The sequence below is a fragment of the Mastomys coucha genome, unplaced genomic scaffold (genome assembly GCF_008632895.1).
Source record: "Mastomys coucha isolate ucsf_1 unplaced genomic scaffold, UCSF_Mcou_1 pScaffold14, whole genome shotgun sequence".
Classification (NCBI taxonomy): Eukaryota; Metazoa; Chordata; class Mammalia; order Rodentia; family Muridae; genus Mastomys; species Mastomys coucha.
In genome coordinates, this window is record NW_022196896.1 from 66304823 (window position 1) to 66330797 (window position 25975).

A 25975-nucleotide genomic window follows, 5' to 3' on the forward strand; every position below is an offset into this window, starting at 1 on the left:
ACACAGCGGTGGGGGAGGGGATAAAGATGAACAGTGCAATGAGTATGGAAGTCAAGATGTCGGTACAGGCTCTAACTCTTTATTGAATAGCAAGGTAGACAGACAGATAACAGTGTTGTACCAACTGGTATGTGCTTGTGTATGCAGACATGCCTCACAGGTTATATGCATGTGTATACAGACATGCATCACAAGTGTGTGCTTGTGTATGCAGACACGTATCAACAGGTGTATGCATGTGTATGCAGACATGCATGTAGAGTACATGAAATGCATGTGCAAGAGAATTCTAGAATGCCTTGTACCAAACACAGGAATGACAAGGATGTGTCTAAAGGAAAAGAGCTAGCCCAGAGAGCATCTTCTACTGGATGAATCTTATAAATGTAAAAATAATGTGGATGAATGGCTACAATCTAATTAATGAAGCACAACTCCATGAGTTCATCCCAATTGAGTATATTTGAAAGGTAGAAGGAAAAAGTCTCTCTTATAAAGGAATGCTAAGTAGTAAACAGAGAAATGCCAACTAATTAACATAGAAGTCATGAGCTTTTGATGTATACAGTGGCTCAGGCAAGGACCATCAGTGAATGGGTGGAAGCAGGGTGAGGAATGCAGTGTCCACAAGCCTCAAATGCCTGTACTTAATTGTAACTTCTGTGGAGAGATACAGTGTCCACCAGCCTCCTCAAATGCACATGTTAGTACTTACTAGTAACTTCTGTGGAGAGAACTGGTAGGTGCCACCTTAACCAAGCCACAATGGCCCTATCATCCATCCTGGGCCAAACTGATGACTCCTGCTTCTGAATATCATGACCTGTGACAATGATGACACAGAATCTGAGCAATCACAGGAGGGCTCAGGACTCTGCACAGGCTTAGGAAATCCCTCCCTGTGTGCCTTTCTCTCTCCTGTCTTTTTTCTTTTTAAGACAGGGTCTTGCTGGGCCCATGCCAGTCTGGCAATCCTAACCTCCTGCCTTAGACCCCTGTCACAGGCCTACTGCCTTTCATGCCTGAAGGACACTCTGGTTATTTGAACTCAGCTTGATGCCAAAGGGCAGGAGGCTACAGGGTGGTTCTTACAGGAGGGTTTCCATGGCACCGAAGGTGGAGTGAAGTTGTCTGGGAGAGCAAACAGAAAAGAGTCTACCCACTCACATTAATCCCTCCCTGCTCTCAGCTCCAGCAACAGAATCCTAGGATGCTCTGTACCACCCTCTTTCCCTGTGCCAGCCTCGAGCCCTGGGTCTGGACTCTAAGCTCCCGAAATTCTATTCTACAACGACTCAGATTCTTTAGTGCCAAACATGGTATCTGATTTTCGGCATTAAAAAAGGAGCCCAGACATGGCCCTAACTGTGCTAGTAACTGGACACCATCTCATTAACAGTGAGGAGCCCTCCACAGCACCTGCGTGAGACATAGCATTATCCAGTAAGACAAGTAAGTGATGGGCTACAGCCTGCTGCTTGACAGGAAACTACATTTTCTGCCCCCCAAAAGCGCACACACACAAAAAAATCTGTTCAGTATTTATTACTCGACTGTTACATGAAAATATTACTGAAATAAAAATCCTAGGAAGAAGGAAAAACTCCTAACAAATTCTCATAGAATCAAATGGCAACGTGCTAAATCACAATCAATTCTGATAAAAGGGAGGAGGGTAAGGAAGAGAAAACACAGCGTTCCTCCTTCAGTGTGGTTTCCTAAGGGAAATAAATAATTTACTGATCCTTCAACCTGTGATTCTCTCCTATTATTTAAAAAATATGTTCTGTTGCCATTGCAGAACAAAGCTGAGTGTATTTCCCTCCTTGTGAGCCCTTGCACGGCTGCAGATTTCCTGGTTAGGAGGAAGGTAGTGTGAAGTCACTAGGAAAAGTTCTTGAAACACCATCTTCCTTCAGTGACAGAGAAAGGCTGAAGTCTGAATTACCCTGAACTATTTAAAATGACTCCTAAGGCTGCACGTGGTACACACACACACACACACACACACACACACAATCTCAGTGCCTTGGAGGCAGAGCAGGGAGAGTCAAGAGTACAAAGCCATCCTCAGCTAATAAGTTATAATTATTTAAATGAAACCACATTTTCATTGTTTCTCATGTTTTAAAAACCCTACAAGAAGCATGTTCACTGCCTGATTATCCAACTTCTAAGTCTTGGGCACCTTAACAGGCAGAATAACAGATCAAATCATTGTCATGATGTCTGGCCCCAACCTTCTAGATCAGAATACTATCTAGGCACCCCAGCAGCCCTGTTTGGGATATTAATTGCTCCCATTTTTTAAATCCATTCACAACTTTCATTCATTCATCCATTTATTCTGAAAAGCAATGCTGATGGACAGATACAAAGCAAGTGTCCCCTGCCTGCCACTGTAGAGGAGCCCCCACATAACTGCTGGTCTCAGCACACTACATAGAGTGAATGTAAGCAGTTGTTTGAAATTAAATCTTAATAGAACTAGCTTCCAACAGCAAATTTCTATGTTTCCATCTCATTTTTGGAAGGTACAAAAGAATACAATCAACCAAAATCCTAATTCAGTAAAAATAAATAAATAAATAAATAAATTAGTATGAGCAAAAAATATGGGTTTCCTCTGTCATCCCAAAGAATTTTTGCAAGAGACCTTATATCCTTCTAGGCCTCAGCGGGGGAAGGCCATTTTCATCTGGGGCATAAAAATGCCTAGCTGCTGTGCTCTGAAAGGCAGGATATACTGTTCACCCTAATCGTTACGGATACAGCTCACGGTGCATCTCAGTTACGGTCTTCACTCTGTGAATATGGATGATAATCACCAATCCCTCCAGTAGTACTATAAAATAATTTCTCTCCATTGTGCTCCACATCCAAAAGAAATAGGGAAAAACCACAACTGGAACATCCTTCTATGGATAACCCATGAGCATAGGACTATTAATGCCAATCTCAAAGACAATGAGTATGTTTCTCACATTAATGTCAATGGCTGAACATATCAACTAAAATGAGATGTGTAATCTTCTCATTTCAAATAAAGCTAATTGTGCAAAGAGGATATGCTGTATGCCCTCTTGTATACATATTTACAGAGGTGTTGCTTTGACAATTCTAAAATAAATTGTGGGACATAGGATCGTTCTTTCTATGAACACATGCAATCTCCCGCGCAACTGCTGTTAACAGCAAGCAGCTCTGCTTGTGGACGTGGTTTTCCGTCCACAGGTGACTTTTCTTCATACTAGAAAACGGACATTAAGTTCAATTTACTTAATAGTTTTGTAACTATCTCATATTTTTAAAGGTAATTCATATTAATTAAACAACCTCCTCTTACTAATTAACCAGTAGTTCCTTTAAGACAAAAATGTAAATATACAGTATCTCAAACTTAATCCAGACATATAGAAGAAGGTACCAGGACTTTTTCTAAAATACAAAATTGACAACTAGAAAAAAAAAAAGAGCGAAGCTATTAGTAAATTATTTGGGAATATTAACAACCAGGGTAACCATTCAGCAACACTGATCAAGACCTGTTCAAACAGGAAAATGTGCATTAGCAATATCAGACTCACATCACAGTGGGCATCACTGCTCACTGCATAGTAAGGAAAATGTACGGGGGAATGACAGCAGACTCTACAAATAAGGGTAAGCCAGTTTCTCAGAAGACACAATTCACTAAAAATGACACAATGACACAAAAAAGTAGAAAATATAACTCCATACCTAACCAAAGACAGCACACACGATGCAATTAAATAATATAAGAGCAGTTAAAAATACTTCCTACAAAAATATTTTAAAGTGATAACATTGCAGAATGATCTTAAGAAAGACTGTGCAAGGTCTTTATATGTAAAAATCTGTTATGTAACTGAGGCAACAAAGACAAGTGGACAGAAACACATACGTGCTTCACCAAAAGATTTCTTATTCTCAAAACTCATTTGTCTCCAGATTCATCAAAAGGTTTGACAGTATACAAGTAGGAAATTCTAGTAGGCTTTTCTCAATAGAAAGAATATAAAAATAGATTTGGGGACAATCATAGATCTAAACATAAAGACAAAAAGAACCTAATTAAATAATGAGGTTAATAATCCACAATCACAGTCTATCTGAATCTCTGTTATTTTCAACATACAATGCTTTCATATAAGAACCTAACCCCAATGAACACTGAGGAACAACTTGTGCTAATGTGTTAATTTTTCATTTATTCCAAAGTTGTTTCAAAATTAAAAGAGCTTAAGAGGATTGTCAGGACAAAGGATAGATAACTTAAAGGGAACACACACACGCACGCGCACACACACACACAAAAGATAAAAACCCAATGAGGCACTTTACAACGAAGGTAAACACTGGCCATCCAACAGTGTGAAAGGCCTTCACTGTCACCCTGCCAGACAATACCCACCCACAAGATTGATTAAGTGAAGTGGGTGATGTCATAGAATGCAATGCTCAGAACACTTCTCACCTACTGATAAACTGTAAAATATTAAAATCACTGGAGCATGCTTTTACAGTGTTTAAATACTATATAAACATCAATTCACTAGGCATTTACAAAAAGAATCAAAGTACACGTCTGTCTATAGGCTTGCAATACAATGTCATCATCCATTTGATTCCCAATATCTCCAAAATAGAAAAGTTCGAGTCTCCATCAATGGATCAACTAATGCATTATAAGAAGTATATGTATCATAATGGATGTCACGTATTTATAGAACAATATGAAGGAATCTCAGAATCGCTGTGCTGGATGAAGCCAGAACCACAGTCCCAGGGTATGGTTGAAGTCCTGTGAACACTAGCACAGGGAAAGACATTTGGTGGCAGATGGCAGATCAATGCCTGGGTCTGGAGTGTAGGAAGCTACATCAGAACAAAGGGGCGGGTATGCTCTTATCTTGATAAGTACATACATCATGTGATTGACAGACATACCTGATAACTGAGATTGTTTTTTCTGCATAGACACTACATGCCAGGCACAAAGTGGTACCAGCCCTAAGAACAAAGGACCAAAGATCTTTTCAAGTTAACATATTTTCCCTTCATGCTTAGCCTCTTCCCTACTTCTCTGGTGAAACCAACCCCTAAAATTCCACACCTCTAACACACTTACTTCTCTGTTCATGATATTATGGGTTGGTAAGCCAGCCTTTGGGGCTCCCACCCCAGGTAGGTTACTCCTCTGTTGTAGGTCTTGGCAATGCTCCTCAATCCTGAATACCAGTCACATGTGCACCATCCATTCCCAATGTCCCATCTGAGACATCAACATGATTAATTCCTTTATTTTACATACTTTCAAAGAAGACAGGCAACCTCCTCCCCCCATTCCCTCAGCTTCCCACCTTTGGAAGAGTGTAAACCCATCACACCAAATTCAATACATTTTCAAAAAACCTACTCTTTTCCTCACTCCGGGAAGCATGCGGTAACTGAGCTCCAGTATAGCTAAGATATCAGAGGGCCATGTGACGATAAGAGTCAACAGTGGCTCCTTTAACCCCGACCTACGGGGATCTCCTCACACCAAGTGCCAAGCCCTCCAAAGTTAGATGGCTCTGTAGAGTCACGTAATGGTATGCGTGTCGACAAGGACTTAGGTAGGTAGCAAACGTGTGACGCTTTGGCAGAGTGTCGATGGTCAGTTCCTAGATACCGCCTTTCAATGCAGGAAAGCATATGGGAGAGGTGGAAAGAAAGGCACTCTGAGCTGAAGTGCCAGCAAGAACTTGATCTCACATTCTACCTAAGTATTCTCAGGACGGGCAGTTACAGGTTATGAAGAGAGAAGTCCTGATTTTTTGCAAAAGAAACAAAAAGTGACTGGAACCCTCTGTGTTCTGGCTGGCTGGAACATAAAGTCCAAGTAATCCATTCCAGGTCTCTTAAGCACCAAGTGACAGCTGGTTTTCAAATGCCCATGAAGTCTATGGCGGTCACTGCATGTGTTGATTGAATCACTTGTTCCATAGGTCTGTTGCAATAATGGTTCAATGTAGCTTTGGAAAAAATTATTTTCCAACTAGAAATTTTTTTGATGTCCTTGAGTTGTGACAATTACACACACACAGAAAAGAAAGAGAACACTCTAGAGTCTCTGCCAGGTTGCTAGCATGTACACACTGAAATCTGCTTATACATGTAGTGTATCATAGAATTCACCTCTTAATTTTTTTAAAAATTTTTATTCATGAGATTTTCACATCTATGTTCAATGAAATATAATCATTTTTGCTGATAATTTTCCCCAGTCTTCCTTCAAATTTCCTTAGCAATTTCCCCTCCTAACATCATAAATCCAGTCAGTTCACCCACATGCGTGTGGACAGGAGACCACTCACTGGACTATGGGGATCCTACAGTGGCCATATCCATAAAGAAGAGCTATAGATTCTTCCTCCCCCAGTAACTTCTGTCTACCAATGCCTCCTCCTTAAGGGACGGGGCCTGAAGGTCATCTGGCTTACCGATGATGGCCTTCTGGCAGGCATGATCGTGTGCAGGTAACACACCTGCTTAGTGGATCCACAAGCACGCTAGTGATATCATGCCCTCAATCATCTCTTGGTGCTTTAATGATTGTTAATAAAATTAAACAAAGGTAAAGAATAATGTCATTTAACAATTACTTATGCAAGGTCAAGTCTAACAAGGTAAGAAACATCTCTGCTTCCTGGCTACAGAATAGAGGAGGGAATCTGAGCTGAGGACTTCACACCTGAGCTTTGCTATGAACAAGCCCCCTACAGAGGACTCTGCTACTGCCTAGTTATTCTAGCCACTCCCCAAACATTTGCATAAGTCTCTCACTGTGAGAAATCCACTTGGTAAGCCAGTCAGTCAGCAACCCCTCTATGACAGACTGTGGAAGATGGAGTGGATTTCTCTTCTGCTGCACAGTTAGGAATTCTTCAGGATACACTTCTATCCCACCACCAATGTATTCCCTCTGCGTTTAATATATACCTTATGTCTCTGTCGAGGTTCTACCTGTGAGTTGCCTCCTTTGGTCTGTCTTGAGCCTGCTATTTCTACCACAAGTTACATTACTGCTGCGTGTCTTACTTGGAACCCACAGCTTCCATACATGCCTTGTGCTCTCTCTCTGCCCCACCCCGTCCTCTCTCTGACTACTCCCCATGGGGGGTGCTTATGCAGCACTTTGCCTGCAGTCTGTGCTCAGTAAACAATAGTTGAACTCCTAACCTTTTTACTTAAGTCTGGAATATGTAAGAGGGCTGTCACTTTGGGTGGGGGTGGGGTAAAGAAGTGGACATCTGGCATCTAAGTTCTGACACCCTCCTTCTATCTATCAGACAGTTTAAAATCTCAGCTCACCCTCTGCTCTGCTTACTGCCATAAACGAACAGCAGTGTTACAGCATCAACCGCATACATTTCGGATTTAGAAGCCGTAGATATAACATGTAAAACCCCCACATCCTACTTGGTCAGCTTCATTTTCTTAGGTGTGCCTACCCCAAAAGGAGTTTCTATTTTAGAACTACACCATCAAAATGGAAGTGACTATATCTTTTATAATGATTATCATTACCAGCTTGTTTTCCTTTGCTGATACAACTTATCAAAATTCGTCTCAGGAATGCCATGGTTAATCACTGCCTATTTCTCCAAGCTTACTAATGAAATAACCATATAAATGTGTTAGTAAGTATGCTTGCCTATGGAGAAGGCAAACTATCCTAGGAAATAGTCCTCACTGACACAGATCACAACTAGGAATTTCCACATGTGTGTGTGTGTGTGTGTGTGTGTGTGTGTGTGTGTGTGTGTATGCATGCATGTCTTTACATTCTCAGTACACAGCACATGTGCTCAGTGGAAGCCTACAGAATGAATGCCTCACCAGTCTTGGACAGATAGATGTACAACTCGAAGTTGAACACATGCCAAAACTCAGCCCTCCACTTCCGTGGAGAGCTTTCTTTCCAGGCTCCTCAGAATTGAGTTCTTGTCACAAGGGAAGCTGTTCAGTGGAGACTGTGGTTTGGAGGTAAGGACAGGTAGAGAGTAGGGATGTGTAGGTACAGAAGCAATTGAAGACCCAGTCCCTGACGCCATTGTCTGAGTCCAGAGAAGACATTCAGTAGTGCTTAGTGGAGCACTTATGTTATTCCACAGACTTCCATGCAAGTCTTCCAAGACTTGCTCTATTACAGAAAACACCCCATGGCCTCATGACTATGGATCAAGAACCAATAATACTAGGATGTCTGCTGATATCCTCTGAATGCTACAGGGTATTTAGTGTCCAATCTTTGCAAATATTTCCATGATACCCTGGGAAGGCTGTACATATGAAATGAAGTCATCATTCACACATTTGGTAAACATGTGTTTACCCCAGTTCGACTGTGCAAAGAGTTAGAGGTCCAAAATAAATAATGCAGAGTCTCCCTGGAACTGTCAGCTCCTGGGCCATGTAAGGGTGCTTAGAAACATAATAGAGCTGGGAACAGAAAGCAAGCATTCAGGAGCACAAAGCAGCTTCCAAACGCCAGGATTCCACCTCCCCTCTCTACAGCAAAAGGCGCACCTGGAGCTCGTGCAGAGCACGGTGTTCGCGCTTCCAGTATTCACGCTTCTCAGGTCCTAAATGCTTTAACATAAAGTCCCTGAACCCAAACGACCTGATTCACATATTTTAATAGGCACAAACACATGCTATACCTACACAGACAATGTCATATGCTAAGCATGCATAGACTGCTTTATTATGGGAGAACTAGGGCATGCTGAGGACGGCTCTGAAGGGGTATGACACTCTGGCTTCTGTGGCTCTGCCGAACACATAGGGGAAGGAGAGTGCCTGGTCGGCACACAGGGGTGGAGAGGGGTAAGGCGGGCCAGCACCATCACATCACCACACATTAGCATGAGAGTCTCTGAAACACCACAGACACATAGCACCTCTTTCTAGAAACCTATTCTTTTCTCTGCATATATTGACAGATGAAATGATTCTAAAAACACAACTCCATTCTTAAAACTTTATCATTTTTATTTATGTGTGTACACATGTGTGTATGGCATGTGTGTATCTGCATGGCTATGTGAGTTGGAAGACAGCTTATAGCAGTTGGTTCTTTCCTTACCGCATGTGGGATCCAGAGATTGGACTAAGGTTCTCATACTTAGTACCAAGGACTTTCATCTGAGTCATCTCGCCTGGCCCCTAAAAATTAGTTTCTGAGGTCAAAGGCAAGAATTCTGCTCATACATACAAATGTCAAATAACAAAGCAAACAAAAAAGAAAACAAAATCTGCAAAGCAGCACCGCCGTCAGATGATATAACAGTAACTCATTTCTACAGTTTCCTCCCCAGCCCTATAATCACAGGCAGGCTGTGGGTGCCCTGATCATCTGTGGTGGTCCTGGGCCTGTGGGGAGCATGCATGTCTGCCTGCTTAGAGGGAAAGATACAGAGATTGCTCTGCTCGTCTCCTCAAGAGTCGAGCCAAGGCTTGCATCAAAGCAAAAAGCTGGGAGATGAGCAATTACAGTTTTCCAAAGGTTTCAAAATGAGTCATAACCATGCCAGCTCACAGGCTCTCTGTGGCTTTAAAATCCTAAGACCCTAAAGTGTCCTCCTCAGAGAGACAGGCATGTGTGCACTGCATGCCCGGAGAACACAGAGGGAGGTGGTTTCATGTGTCAGAGTCTGTGAAACAGCCATTGTGGGACAGATGTACTAACTAAGAGGAAATTAAAGCCTAAGACTAAATAAGTCCGTGAAAACTTTGATGGCGTGAAACGTTGATGGTGAAGAACAGCCTTTAAGTCTCTGATATGTGCACAGGAAGAGAGCAATCTTTCATTAAATGTAGATCCTCATCTTCAGTGGTGATGACAAGGGAACACTTTGGTTTTTAGGTTTTTATAGGTCATCTTTGCAATATATACTTGCCTAATTATATTTGTAAAGCAAGAACGGCTGGTCTTCATGCTTCCCTGTCAGAACCTGGAAGCTGCTACCCGTGAAAGAACCTGCCTCCAAAGGCTCAGTAACCCGATCAGCACCCACCAAGTTATCACATCGCATCAGGTAACCAATCCCACTCATTCTTCCGTGGGAAACTCAGGAAGATGCTAGAAAACAAGATCCGGCTCTCCCAGCCCTGGAAATCTGCTGGGTAAAGTAACATCTCAGCTGGGGCTGCAGACAGCCCTGACCTCAGTTCACATAGCTGGGAATGTTATCAAGCCTGCTGTCGGGGACTTGTCAGCTTAGTCTGGGACACACTTATACCAAGCCTCCCAGGGCTGCAACAGCCTTTGATTAGGAGAACTTTGATCACAAAGCACTCCACAGCAGAATACAGGGATCACATGAGTCACACACACACACATAAAACATACATACGTGCGCACATGCACGTGTGCGTGCGCACCCTGCAGGAACCAAGCTTTCATGTCCTAGATAAAATGTTATGGATTATAAAGTCAGCTTTTGAAAAAGCTGAACAACAATTTACATCAGTTTAACCCCTTTGGGGGTTATGATTCAAGAAGTGATACAGATAGACAAAAATAAATTCATCAAATATTAGAACACTCATAACTCAATCAATGTTGATAGAATCATAGTTAATTACATTTATTTTTCTAGTTTGGATCTGAGGTGCACCCCTTCCAAAGGCCCATACTTCACAACATTGTTTGCCAGTCTGTGGATGATCAGGGAGTAGTGAAGCCCTTAAAGTGGGACTACAAGAGGAAGAGAGGATGCTGGGTATTTCTCTTGAGAGTGGCACAGCCTCCCTCCCTGATATCTATCCCCCCACCCTGCCATACTCCCTCTGTCTCCCTCCATCCTCTTCTTCTCCCCACCCACTGCTTGCTGGCAGCCATAAGGAGAGAAGCATGTTCTACCAGTGCTTCCAGCCTTCTTCTGCATGTGCTCCCAGTCTTGGTCTACAAGTGCTCCCAGCCTTGGTCTACCAGTGCTCCCAGCCTTGGTCTACAAGTGCTCCCAGCCTTGGTCTACCAGTGCTCCCAGCCTTGGTCTACCAATGCTCCCAGCCTTGGTCTACAAGTGCTCCCAGCCTTGGTCTACAAGTGCTCCCAGCCTTGGTCTACAAGTGCTCCCAGCCTTGGTCTACAAGTGCTCCCAGCCTTGGTCTGCCCATGCCCCTAGGCTTCTTCTGCTTCTGCTTCTGTTCCCGGCCTTGCTCTACCAGTGTTCCCAGCCTTGCTCTACCAGTGTTCCCAGCCTTGCTCTACCAGGGCTCCCAGCCTTGCTCTACCAGTGCTCCCAGCCTTGATCTATCAGTGCTCCCAGTCTTGGTCTACCTGTGCTCCCAGCCTATGAGCTCTGCCTCAGCACAACCCATTGTGATAAAACCCACTGAAACCATGAGCCAACCCCCACCTTTTCTCTCCTAACCAGTCCTTCACCTCAGGTACTGTCACGATGACAGAAAGCTGACTTATGGAATGCCTTAGCTCAACACTGAAGTGGGACACAGAACCCTTTTTTTATTCCTGAACCAGAGTCTCTCTTTGCTTTATGGGAATATTGGATGTGCTTAAGGAATATGATTTCTTGTTCTCCCACAGTTTCCAAATTAATCACCCCTAAAGCCCCAACCCTCTTCAATTTACACTACTTTTACTTTAGGAAAAATTTTCTCTTGAAACAAAGCACCCTAGACATCCCACTGAACTGACTTCACTTGGTTTAGATTCAAGTTCAGGTGCAATAAACTATGAGGCGCTTCAGAACGTTCAAAGTAAATCCGACTCCCATCCAATATTTTGAAATCAAAGATTGCTTTAAAACAGAATAAATAAGCCACTGAAAAGATTGGGCTGCCACCAAGTATCTTAACAACATGCACAGCACTAGGAGAAGTTTTACACACCCAGTGATGGAGGGCAGGAACTAGAAACACTGTTACACAGCTACATTTTTTTTTTTAACTTCATGGTTGAATTCTACAAGGAGCTCAAGAAAAGGTGCATTTGAATGTTACTTTCATTGACGTGAAAATTGTCACGTCTTTGAGCCAACATCTCTCGAAACCTAAGATGATGATCTCTGAGCTGACAGTGCTCAATGACCAGGTAAGATCCACAGGATACACACTTTACTCTGTATCTTCCAGACAAGAAGTGATAAAAGAATGCTTCTCACCTGCATAGTAATGTTTGAAAAAGAAAACGTCTTCCTTTAAAGCTGCACTCTGCTAAGAAGCCAGGCAGGTAGGACAGCCCACACCAGACCCCCTAAAGAGGGCCTCTAGGTTCCCTGGGGATATCTGGACTCCAAGAACAAGGTGGCCCTGAGATGCCATGCCTGCTCATGAACCTGAGCTGCAGAGGGGCGCTCTCCTTGACCCGGGTCCCGAGGGATGCCATTCACTCACAGGGATGCCACTCAGGGCTTTATGTGGCATCTGAAAGAGCAACTTGATGCTGGAGAAGACACTTCCCCTAAAGGCTGAGGCAAGCCTTCTCTCCTTTCCCTGCTTGGTGGCCCTCCCTCCTTCTCCCCTTCTCCTCCTCCTCACCCTCCTTCATACAATGCCCATATTTCTGCACCAAAGATGATTTGGATTCAAAAGCTTTGACTGGTCATCCTACCTGTTACAGACATCCTTGGGAATTATGTGGGTGAGTAAAACAAAGGGCTTTTATTTCTTTAAAGAGACAGCTTTAGTGTGCTAAAGCCAGCGTCTAAAGCTAGTACATGGGCTGTATATAGAAGTTAGACCCTCCAAACACAAGGATGTACATACTTTCCAAAACCTATTCCATTTCTATGAGGCTTTAAGGAGGTCTGAGATCATGCAGTTTTTAAAGGTCACATTTATGACTCTTATAATATCTCTGAGTATAGTTTAGAGATTTGGTTACACATTCACATACCAGTAACTACTATTTAAGATTTAGAATTAAATTTCATATGGAAATAGGCTTAAAGTCACAGAAAAAAATCATCTTAGCTCATCTCTCTGTCTCTCTCTTTCTCTCTCTCTCTGTCTCTCTCTGTCTCTCTGTCTCTGTCTCTGTCTCTCTCTCTCTCTCTGTCTCTCTCTCTCTCTGGTTCAATTTCAAGTTGCTGAAAACCAAACATAGTTTTATTATGTCCCCAGAATCAGTTTGTCTACTAAGAATATCAACAAAACGGTGAAGCAGATGTAACACTGCTCCTCCACCCCACTTTGCTTTGGGTTGGCATCAGCTCTGGACATAATGAATCAGGACCAAGAGTCATCCTCCACTCCTTGAACAGTTACTGAGTTCATGCCATTTCCAGGCAAGGTCACGAAAAGTGACTTACACACTCTGCCCACTAGCAACTTTCAGCATCTGACCCCCACAGTAAAGTCAAAAGTAGGTCGTTCCCCCTTCAGAGAGAGAAGAAACATGGCCAGGAAAAGACCAGAGTTTGTGTAAAGCTGGAAGAGGCCAGCTTAGAGAGCTGGTTGAGAGCTGGCAGATATTGGTGGTTTCTCTTCTTTCATCCTTTACATATGGCAGCCTTCTTCCCTGCATGCACTGCCTTCCAAGACACACCCCCTCCCAGTCAATGCCTGAAACCATGGATACTACCAGCTCTCTATGTACTTCATTTCTGCCTACACACAAAGCCCTATGATAAAGTTTAATTTATAAATTAGGCACAGTAAGAGATTAACAACAATTACTAATGATAAAAGGGAACAATTATACCCATATGCTGTAATAAAAGTAATTTAAACTCATGAATTATTTATTTCTAGAACTCTCTATCCCATGTTTTAGAGCCATGGCTGACTGTTGGGTAACTAAAACTGTGGAAAGTAAAACAAGAAGGCTCCAACGTATTTAAAATGGTAGTTATTTATAGGTCCTGCTCAGAGGCAATTCACATCATGATGTTTAATCATCTGCTCTTCTCTGTCCCTTGGCATGGCTTTGAGTCAGTCACCCTACTTCTACATGTCAATTACTATGGGTAGACAAAATGTCTAGACCACCTTCGGCACCGGCAAGGAACCAGGGATTGATCCTTTGCCTCGTACATATTATTTACGTTTTTATTCCTTGATGTCTTGCCACAGCCAGTGTACACTATGCTTGCTTTCTTCTTGAGAAAGAACGTGTCAGAAGATTATTTCTTTTCCTTCTATGTTTTCTGCTAATTGAAGAAAACAAGGTTTGGAAACAGCATTCTCTAGCCACTCAGGGCACTACAGACACAGCCAGGGGGATTTCTACCACACATGTCTATTACACACTATACACACTATTTCAGCACCATCCTAGTCTACAAGGGACCAGGTCACCAGTGCTGACTTGCCTTGCCCGCTTTCCTGGATCTACGCTGTACCACCTTACAAATTCCATGCAATTCTGCCAATCCTGTCTGTCCATCCTGTCTTCCCAGTTCAGTCATGAACTGGGGTGATAAAAGCAGCCTTGTGAATGTGTTTGTCCGGCATTATACAAAATGTGCTTCAGTAGGGGTTCTAGACTCGAAATCAGAGGGTACCGTCAGAGGTTCAAAAGGCCACTCGGGCAGGGAGGCAGGTTAGCAGTTCCCACATGACCCTGTGGAAACAGATGACCAGAGCCAACCACAGACTCTTAATTGGCTTTGTTCACTGTGCTCCACAGATCCTGTGCTAGCGCTGATCTAATGCTGGGCACGGCCCTTTTGTTATCTGGTCCTTTGCTGACCTAATGCCCTTTGCTTACTGACGTTGAATGTGTTCCTAGAAGTCACACAGCAATGAAGTAATTTCAACAGAGGGGCAAAGTGGATTTGCTTGTCAGATAATAAACATCTATGTTCTTAATTAGAACCGCTTTATGTTTCCAGAAAGGCTTGGGATGGAAGGAAGGAAGCACCATGGCAATCTGAGCTGAGTACTTTCAGTGATGAACGCTGCCTGAGCCCTCTTTCAGACAAACGCAACACTGTGAATATTAAGAACCTGGAGACTTTGCGCTAAGGATTTTGAGGCCCATTAAGAAAACAACAGACTTGAAAAGGAAGGTGTGGTTCTAAGTTAAGCATCTGAAAGGCTCACTGAAGTAGGAGGCTGGATCACAAACAAGGACAGTGACTGGAGGTAATTAACAGGACAGACCAAGGATGCTTCACCCCAGGTTTTCATGGCCATTGCTGGTCTTAGGCCATGATCACGAGCTTTGGAGGCATTCCCAGAAGCTCCGGGGTAACCAGTCACGTCTCGGGAATGGTTTAGAGCAGCCGCACAGGGAATTGCAAGAACCTTAACCACACAACACAGCCAGTGGTGACCCAGAAATTAACTCAAAGTCTCTCTGGCAGAAGGATGACAACTCTTTCTGGTTCCGGGACTCTTTCCACCCTGAGACTAGACAGTGCTTCTCAAATCAAGTATGAGGTCTCTCTAGACCAGTGTCACACCGTGTCTGGTCACATGGTATTACATTTGACACTAAGCTGTCAAACTCAGGTTTAAAAGAGACATGGATAAGAGATATTCATTTTCATACAGTTCTCATCATCAAAACCCTCCAAGTATAAGAATTCTCATGACTGGGACCCAGCAGAGAAAGAGCTATAGAAGTAAGTGCTTAAAAGCAATAGGTGGCTTCCAGGGCCCCCACGTCCTGAAGCGAATGGTCCAGTGTGACTAACCCCATAGGAGGAATAGAGTATGGAGCAGAAGAAACAGCCCGCAAATATACACATGGGGCAGAGTTAGGTCAAAGGTCTCAGGAGAAAAAAAGACACTCTGCTGGTCAGCTTTTCTAAGATGTTACACCAACGAATGTGGCTACCTACAAGTGTCTGTCATTGCTGACTTATTTTCTCAGTTAGTTTTGAATTCCTGAAGGGAGGAAGGAATATGTTTCTGAGTCTCCGAAACACCTAGCCCCTCACTAAGGTAAAGAGGGAGGAGATCCAGTGACACTCAGCAATAATGTAAATAACTGCCACACCTCCTGCCTGCATGGGCACTCTCTCTTCCCAACTGTAGGTAAACTGCCTCCCCCCCAACCTCTAAGTTTAGGAAGAGCAGCCACCAATCAACGGCCAGAGCACATCGGACATTTCTGTAGTACCTTCTGAGGAATTCGCTCTTGCGTCCCTTAGCCAAACTACTTATCTGTGGTCATTATTCTTATTCATTCACTGTGCAAATATTTAATGAGCAGCCTTTAATTCTCAGAGGGAAAAGGGTATCACTTTGTTTAAGGCCTGCCTGTGAAATAATAAAGTTCTCAGAATACTAATAAAGTACCCTGAGCTTTCCTGAGAAGACACAGTTTTGCTACATTATTTGGAAACAGAGGGATTTTGAAGCTCCAGGGTCTCCCGGAGATGGCGGGCCATGCATGCAGTTGAGGAGTGTGACAGCCTTACATAGCATATGATACCTGCAAACCTTTGTTATCTCTAGGAATCCACACACATCCATACTGAAAGCCCATGCTATTCACCACCTCCGCTGTCTTAAACATGCTACCAAGTGGAATACATTTGTACTTAGGCCAGCTCACTAAAAGAAGTTAGTAAGAGATCAGTGACATAGGGGGTGGGAAAACTTACTTCTCTGACCACAAACCTCCAGCGTCCTAGGAACCTGCCAGTTTTGGCCATGGGAGTTGCAAGAAGTATCACCCAGCGAAAGCAACAACAGGAAGAAAGAGAGGAGGTGGAAAGTAGGAATAGGAATTCAGACAACAACCAAAACGTCTCACTCTAAATCAGAGCAGAAACACTCACACATGATGGTTGGTTATGGAGCCTGTGGAGAAAACAACTGAAGAGACAGATATAGATGAAGGAGGGGAAATCATGACCAGTCTATTGCTGGCTTCCGTTTGCGCTGTTTTCCTGGCCACTTCTTCCTTTAGTTTTTTCTTTAGAGCCTTTAGGGAAGCAGATTCGGGTATAAACTAGGTATTAATTAGAGAACCTAAATTGGCCGCCATGGAAAGATTAGCAGAGGCATTCCTGTGGTGCTTGGCTAATCTTTCCTTGGAAGGGGTCTAGTGTTGGCTAGGGCTCCCAGGAAGCCCACAGGATAGCCACCCAGCAGATCCATGGGTTCTGGATTATCACCTGGCCTGCTTTGAAGGTAGGGTTTTCCCTAATAGGACCACCCAGGAACTGAAAGAAAACAAGCCAGCTAAGTTTCAGGGAGATAGCCAGGAAGCACAGAGGAGGATTAGAGAACAAAGGGATCTCCTTATCTGTCAAATCCACATTCAAGCCAACACAGACTGGGAAATGTGTGTGTGCTTACAGGGTTTATGGGCTGGAATCTCTTCAAGTTTTTGGAGGAAATCACACAGTGGTAAAGGAACAACGTGTAACTTCAAACTCTGTCCCAGGAAGGAAGGAGGATTAGCATTCACTGTGTTTGCTGGCTCTGGCTCTTGAGGAGAAATTCCTAGAGTTAGGACTCAGGATCCAGCACGTTAGACACACATGACAGTTCAAAGAAGTGACAGCAGTCATCAACAGGAGATTTCTTCCTCCAGGAATTGCTGGCATGCAACTCCTGGAGTATCAGCCTCCTCCACATTGGACATAACCATGGTACTGCCTTGATGGATGCCCACATGGGACAGTACAGTAGGTGTGTCCCCTGGATACACATATCTGAGATTATTTATATTCAGTAAGAAAAGTACAATGTACTTTTTGAAGGACAGTCATAAGGTTGGTGTCCTGGGAGAGAAGAGAAAGAAGACATGCACAAGAGCCATCAGAGTCCCTAGAAGAGCTGCATCAAGGTCTGAGGAAAAGGTCACCCATCTCAAGGGCCTAATGACTCAGGAGTGTTGGCGGGCAGGGGATCCTGTTGCTTGGATCCTACTAGAATATCCAGACGTAGGTATATATTCTAACTGTTTGAGGAGTAGAGTGCTCAGCCCAGACCTTACATGCAGAAGCTCAGGGTTAGGGTTAGAAGAACCATTATCACTTCCTTAGTAAACAGTTACTGACGAACCACAGAAGACTCCTGCTTTGTCAAGGAAACCAGACTTGTGAGGACAGGAAGACAGACTTGTGAGGACCAAGTCAGATGAGGTTTTTGCCGCACCCCAGTACAGCAGTGAATATAGAAGATGATGTTCCAGAAACTTATATGACTATAGAGAAGTCACAGAGTTCATCCATGTTAGCTGCTCAAGATATCATAGGCACATGGTACCAGTGGAGGGGACAAGACAGGGAGGAAGATGGGGAGGAAGAGGAAGAGGGAGAAGAAGAGAAAATAGCGATTTATATACCCACTTATTCTGGCCACATTTTCTAGTTCTTTGCTCAACTACTAGTCTTGACATCTTTGTGAAAATATTTTTTTAAGACAAGAGTAACATTAAAATCAGTAAAGTTTTCAGCTGTGATCCATAAGGAGGATAAGTCTTAACTGATCAGTCAAAGGAATAAAAGACACACACACACAAACAAAAAAACAAACCAAAACAAAACAAAAGAAAACAAAAAAATCAGGCTGGGGTCTCCCAAGGCATAAAGAATTCTGCCAAATGATATCTTTTAAATTGGTTTGTAACAGTGACATTTCTTGGGTTGTCCAGCCTGCCAGCCTACCCTTTGAATTATGAACTTGCTAGTCCTCATAATTATGCGTGCCAACCCAATAAAATCAACTGGCTGATCAATCTATTCCCTAATTTTACATCTATAATCCAAATGTTATGATTTTGTAATTTTATCACTATGAAGGATGTGTAATGAGAGGGAACAATATTTCCAAATATGCTGTTTGAGCCCCTTTTCTGGAGTGACACTCCTATTAGGGAAGGCTCCAGAGTACCTGGCAGAACATCAGGAGGAGTTATTGCTCTATATCTGGCTTTCTCCATTCTAGCAGGACAGCTACACGTGCTCAGTTACCACAAACTTAAGAAACACTCAGACTTCTGCTGACAGTGTAGGCCTAATGGCCTTATAGTCAACCAAGCTAATCATGCAGATGAACAAAAGAACCCCGTCCTTGAACTGAGGGGAGCAGGGCCCGTGTTAGTCTCCTTTTCACTTTGCTCAGGAACAACTCACAAAGATCCTTTCCCACAGTACAGCTTGTTCACTTCAAATTGACCGAGGCGTAAGAAACATATTTGTAAAACTGAAATGCAACATCCAAGTTAAGAAATTCACCTCCGATTCCTGCCTTTACCCAGGCTGTGCCTCTCAGGAGACACAGACGTGACCATCTTTCTTTCAGTTCTCCAAGATGAACACCTTGAGCTCTTTGTTTAAACCGTGCTTCTGGAAGCATCTGACATAGGGCTGCTCCTGCTGGATTAATGAGACGCTTTAAATGTAAGGGGTGAAAGCTGTGCTTCTCTCCTTGTCTGTTTATGGCACTAATAAGAACCACTTTGCAGTTGTCGGTTTCCTATTGGGATAATACTAAGGTTTTAAGAGTCCATAAAAGCTTTATATTTGAGTCTTGTTCCTAAATGATGACTCTTGTTCTGACGGGGCCCATAGGGTTGAGATTATAGCCAGATGTGTGGCACCATATTGAGTGAAAAGCTAATTTCAGAGAACTCTCCTTGACAAATGCTAAGGCCTTAGATTTCTCTGCTCGACAACTGCACACGTCGTATATGATAAGTCAGGTAACCTAGATTCTCCAGATTCTCCACACTTGCATGGATGACAATATCTGGAGTGTGTGTGTGTGTGTGTGTGTGTGTGTGTGTGTGTGTGTCTGTATGTACTGTTACATTTAGTCCACTTACCTCTGTGATCGCCTCTGTGATCAGAAAACATTTTATGTACACCCAGTAATGATAACCCTTTGAAATAAATATATTTTCTCCCAAATTACTATCAGCGTGCCAAAAAGCATCACCTGTACCACATCACTCCTTATAAGGCCCAGGGGGAACCAGACAGTCTTTGAGAGCTACACAATTTGCCAACTTGTCCTCTATTTCTAAGTACTTGCTAAGGAGCCTACTGCGAGCCAAGTGTTACAGATATAAAGCTTAGCTGGCTGGTCAGTCCGCACCATGAGGCAGGTGAAGGTCTCCTTGGGAAGAAGCAGAATGAATGCTACATTTACTTTAAGACACCATTCTCCCACCAAGCAGATGCCTACTAAGTGCCTACTACAGGCAGCTGGCCTCTCTTCTGGGATACAATGATAGATTTATATTCTAGATAGCAAGGAGGGGAGAAAGAGGACAGAGTAAAAAAAAATAATGAACAAGAATCTTACGAAGCAAGGGTGAGGTCAACCATGAATTACAGTTGGGATTATTTTAGGTCTGATGACTCAAGCGTGACATCTGAACTAAGGGGCTATATTACATGGGGAAAAGCAAGTCTACAAAGGACTTGGAGAAAGATATTCACAGAAAAAAAAAAAAAAGAAAATGCAAAGGTTCCGAGGCACATGTAAGGTGAGAATATTGGCAAATAATGTCAATGATTTACACAAGTGACCACCTAGCTTCCATGGGGAAGAAATCAAGAAAAGTCGCTTGAGTGGACTTGCGGTAACCACTGCTTCTCTCCCTCCCAGCCCCACATTCCCAGCAAGGGAGGCACACAGCTGACACCTAACCATCTGGCTTCCCAGAAGGCTCTGAGACAGAGCTCTCTAAACCTCCTTCCCAATCATTTCTCTCCCTGAGAAACAATCAGGTGAGGAACAGGGGGAAAACTCAGGAGACCCTTCTGTTTCCTTCTGTATTCCAGAAAGACGGAACTTCTCAACAGCACAGCCATTGCACCTGCCAGGATAAGCCTAGCCTGCTCCCAGCACATTGGCCACATAAAGATCAGTACACATCAAGCTCGAAGGAACAAAGCCCACATCCACTGCTGATTTAGGTCTTCAGTGACCTCCAAAGACCCCTAGTTATGCCTCACAGAAACCTACTAAAGGTAGAAATCTCACAAGGTAGGGTGACATGGAAGGTCTTCAATCATGGAGTATTCTCAACTGGGATCAGGGGGCCCCAGTCCTTTAGTCTCTCTTGTTCTTACACCCTAGCCATAGGAGAACAGTTTCTCTCAGCACAACATTCTGCCTTGCCACAGACCAAAGTCAACAGGGCCAATCGATTGCAGACTGAGTTCTTCACAGATTAATCTAAAATACAGCTTCTCTGTTCACAAGTTGTCTCAGTTATTTGTTGTAGCATCAGAAAGCTGGCCAAGATCCTCACTTCCTATCTTATTCAGGGTCTCTGCTGCTACAGTAAAACATCATGACCAGAAGAAACTTGCAGGGTGGGAGGGCATTTCATCTTACAGCCTGTAGTCCATCATCTGGGGAAGTCAGAGCAGGAACTCTGAAGGCCTGAGCTGATGCAGAGGCTATGGAGAGGTGCTGCTTGCTGACTCCCTGGCTCAAGGTTTGCTAGCCTGCTTTCTTGAGGTACTCAGGGCCACTGCCTATAGATGGCCACATCCACAACGGCCTGGGCCATACCATGTAAATCACTCATTAAGAAAATGCACTACAGACATGACTACAGGCCAGTCTTGGGGAAGTAATTTCTCATTTGAAAAGAGTAATCTCCCCAAAGGACTCTAATGTGTGCCAAATTGACCATGTGCTAAGCCAGTGAAGAAGAGAAAGGATCCCAGGACATCCAAGCTGCAGAAAGTAGAAAGTGTGAGAAACCAAGGGGATCCATCCATACCCTAGATCCTCACACTCTTTCCGGGTATGGCCAGTGAACACAATGAGCACCTGACTGGGGTACCCATCCCCCTTTAACAGCTCCATGATAAACATCAAGAGACAACGGCATTCTTATGTCTGGATTTAGTCCTCAGTATTTAGCCATTTAGAAGACTAAAACCATAAACTCACTACTGTAGATATTCTTAAAATACATGTCCATAAAATATATATGTAAAAGAATAGGGTTTAAATGGAATTACCATAAACAGCGAAGAAGCAATATCCCAACTGGACATTGTACATTACCAAATAAAACCTCCAGTGCCTTTAGAATCATTAACCTGGCCACCCACAATCAAGTACCACAGGTTACTGGAGAAGAATAGCATGCTGGTCCAATCCGCTCGGCTAGCAGAATGAGGAACTGAGGTTTGAGCCTCTCAGTGAACCTCCCTGGTTCCTATAGTTGTTTCTTCCCTGTGCCAACATCGGGTGGCAAGCATCCCAGGGCCCCTCTCCTCCTCTCTGCGAGGTCAGGAACACATCCCAGTAGAAGTGTTTCAGCTTTTCTACTCACTCTAAATTGACTTTCTGCTACACCTTAGGGGAAAGTGATCCAGTTGAGACAACAGCTCTTCCCCTAAAGGCCTCCCACTGACCCTTTAACCTCCTTTACTGGGTTTTGCAGATGGCTCAGCTCTGAACTCTGGTGTAAACAGCCATTAGAGAAGCCATTCTTCTCCACAGGAAGCCTGGCTCCTGAAGATGCTTTTGTGTCCAAAGGCAGAGGCTACCCACAGGAACTTCACTGATACAAGGAGCTTCTCTGAAATGGTGTGACGTGCATGGCAGAGGGATGTGCCACACACCAGCAGACCTCTAAATACACGTGCTGAAGGAGTTATATAATGACTAGGCACGTGCAAAGTCAATTGACTGAACTCAGACAGGTAGAAAGTCTTTGGTTCCCTTTCATGATATTCTGGACATTTAACAAGATCTTTAGTATATGAAACCTGGGACCTTGGTGCGGTCTCCCCCATAGCCTACCTACCAAGTCCATCTTACTCAGGGCCACACCCCTTCCAGGAAGTTAGATTTTATTCTAATGGGAAGCAATTGCATAGAAAGGTATTTAACATACCCCTGAAAGGTATTTTATTGCATAGTGTTTCCTCTGAGATTCCTGAATGTCAAAGGGAAAACTTGGAGAAGTATGTGTATGTCTACTTGGTGTGAATGTTCTAGACACTCACAGGCATCTCTACAAGTCTCCCATAATTCTTAAAGGAATACCTGAGACATCAAATAACATAACAATGTATCTTCTTACATCAAAACGCAATAACCATGCTGGGATCTCTGCATTCTCCTTGGGTATTTATAAAATCACTTCTCTTATATTTTCCCTAGCCATTAATATATATATATATATATAATATATATATATATATATATACACATACATATATATACGTGTATATATGTGTATATATTAACAATATGATGTATAAGAGACAGGCAACACGTTACTAATGCAGTGACTTCAACTATCTCTTGACCACATGAGTGACCACCTTCAGCTGAGCTTGGACAGATAACATCATCATCCTACAGGAGCATGAGCCGTACATAACCTAGCAGCAAATTATGTGAGCTATTACTCTACCCCTGACCCAATCAAGGATTTCTGCATTGGTAATTAAATGGTTGATGTTTGGGGCCCTTTTTAACCTATCAAAGGGGAGAAAACTAGTTTAAAAAAACGGATAAAATAAGGTGAATACATAAAAAGAAATTCCAGGAGAGGAAGAATGGAAAAATGGCATTTTGCAACCGAAGAAATATGCTTTGGCAAAAGGGACATAAAGTCACTGAACCCTGTATGCCAGAGACTGAGTAGAGGGAGACAAACATTTGGTCTTCGGATGAAGGAGGACAGTAGTTCTAAGAACAAAGAAAGTAACATCAGCTGAATAAAGATATAATACGATACGATGGTTTTTTTTTTTTTGGACTGCCAACAAGTTGTCCTATCCATGAAATCATTTCACCTTAGACTCTCAAGAAAGATATATACAATTGATCCAAACCTATAGATGGAGATACAGCCATCAAGTTAGAAGAGTTTTTCCATGATGCATAATTAAAATAGAAGAATCAAACTTAGAAATAAATATGACGATTTAACACTTGTATAATTTGTGTTTCTAGTCTTCTGGTAATGTGACAAGCTCACAAAATCTTTAAAACACAAGCTCTCTCTACAGTAAATGAAGTCCAATTTGTAGACGGAAACCCCACACTCAAGAAATGCACACATAAACATAAATCTGTGTTTCTTATCATGTGGTCAGGCAAAGCTACTGCAACCAGAGCCCCAGCTTCCATATTGAACAGTGAAATAAACTGATGTTAGAATTTTAAGGAAAATTTGCTTATTATACAGTTTAACATTCCCATGTTCTGATTGCGATTATGCACTCGTCCTTACACAAGTGCTAATTATCTTCAAAGTGGTTTTCACACAAAAATTATATGGCTGTGCCTAAGAGCATCGCCCAACTACAACTATCTAAGAGGTGTTGACAATGACCGAGCTGTGAAAGGCAAACACAGAAAGACATAAAACAAGTACCCACAAGAAAGGAAAGCTTGGGTAAAGACCACTTCACAATTGGTCAGTTGGTTGATTAGGCGGCACGGCTATGTAATAGTGACTTTTGATAGCCTCTGCAAGCCAAGAACTGGCAGGATTTCCAGAGTTACAGGAGGACATGGAATACCATGCTAACTGGCTATGTTGTTTACATAGCAGGATGTGTGGGGTTGGTCCCCTTTCTCCACATCAACAAGATCTTCACCCCAAAACTCATTTGGTCCCTTCATCTCCACTCTGAAGGTAACCTGCCTGTTGCCTGTCCTGCTCCCTGCCCCTGCCCTGCCCCCACCTTTTCTCCTCTCACCATTTTCTTGTCCTATACATGAGTTTTTTATTTTTAATTTTTAAAGGAAAACAGATGCGTTTTTATTAAATGTGGGTACTGCACCAAGTAGATTCTTTCTTTCCCAGTCATAAATACAAACAAGCCCCAAACTTCAAAGAGAGCCAGCACTGTCTTTTTGACAAACATTTTGCCTTATATACATTTAGGGCAATTCAGAACCTGATATAAGGCAAATGCATTCTATAAACAACTTGCAATTCAGATAATTATAGAGAGAAGACACTGCTGGAATGGGCAAAATGGTTCAGAGGATAAAGTGCTTGCTCACAAGCTGGCAACCTGAACTAGGTCCTTAAAACCCATGGTGGAAGGAGAGAGCTGAATCCCCATGGCATGCATGCAACCCACACTCTACCCTACACAGACACATACATACATGCACAGATGCAGACATTCTACATATGCACACACACACATATACACATAGACACCACACACAAAGGCAACACAGACACACAACACACACACACACACACACACACACACACACAGTCATAATAGCAGCAAATAATTAACAACATGGAAAGATTTTAAAAGAAGGTATTGTTTACACTGTTCTGTCTTGAGTTACACAGTAGGGCAGTAGGGTTCTTCTGATACCCAAGTATAAAAAGGAGAGGTTCAATATTGCTTTCCAATAAATGACGACATCAATCCACCAACCCTGGAATTTCATGGAGGTGTTAAAAAGATAATAGTGTAACATGCAATACACTATCTAGATTTTCAGAATTTAGGAATGTTTCAATTGTCACCAAGGTGATGTAATAAAATGAGGGCAATAAAATACAATTAAACATTAATTACAGAAACTATCAAAAATAATTGACTTGTACAAAGCTCAGTACTCCTGTTAAAAAAGAAGCTGATGGATAATAAAATATATATCCCATCCTTTAGACATAATTATTCCAAGGCAGCAATTAGATTTATAGAAAATTGTTCAGGTTCTTCTACGATGCTATACTGCTGTGAACTCAACGGTATTTTCAGGGAACTGTGCTTGTTTGACATCCTAACTGGAGGCATAGCCATACACTCAAACGTGTTTTATAAATATAAATAACTTTTTTAAAAGTCATCCTCCGAAGACTCCTGTGCATTTGGTGTAGTTCTGGTTCCCACAGAAACGACTTCTGCTCTGGTTAGGAAATGCCTGCTTCCCCTATATCTGTGTCTGAGCATATTTAAATAGTAAGAGAAAACTATTTTAATGCAAAAATAATGTTCTGCAGAGCAAATGGAAGTGTATTTTTATTAATAATTATCATCCCAAAATTTTTACACCAGTGTGTTTC

General features: G+C 42.7%; 1 protein-coding gene and 1 pseudogene across 9 annotated transcripts in view; one reads left to right on the plus strand and one right to left on the minus strand.

Moving 5' to 3' along the window:
- The window catches only part of Aff3 (AF4/FMR2 family member 3), a 502697-nt gene that overhangs the window by 290351 nt on the left and 186371 nt on the right, over positions 1–25975 (minus strand). The gene's annotated exons all lie outside the window — the stretch shown is intronic.
- The window catches only part of LOC116088918, a 50110-nt pseudogene that overhangs the window by 23222 nt on the left and 913 nt on the right, over positions 1–25975 (plus strand).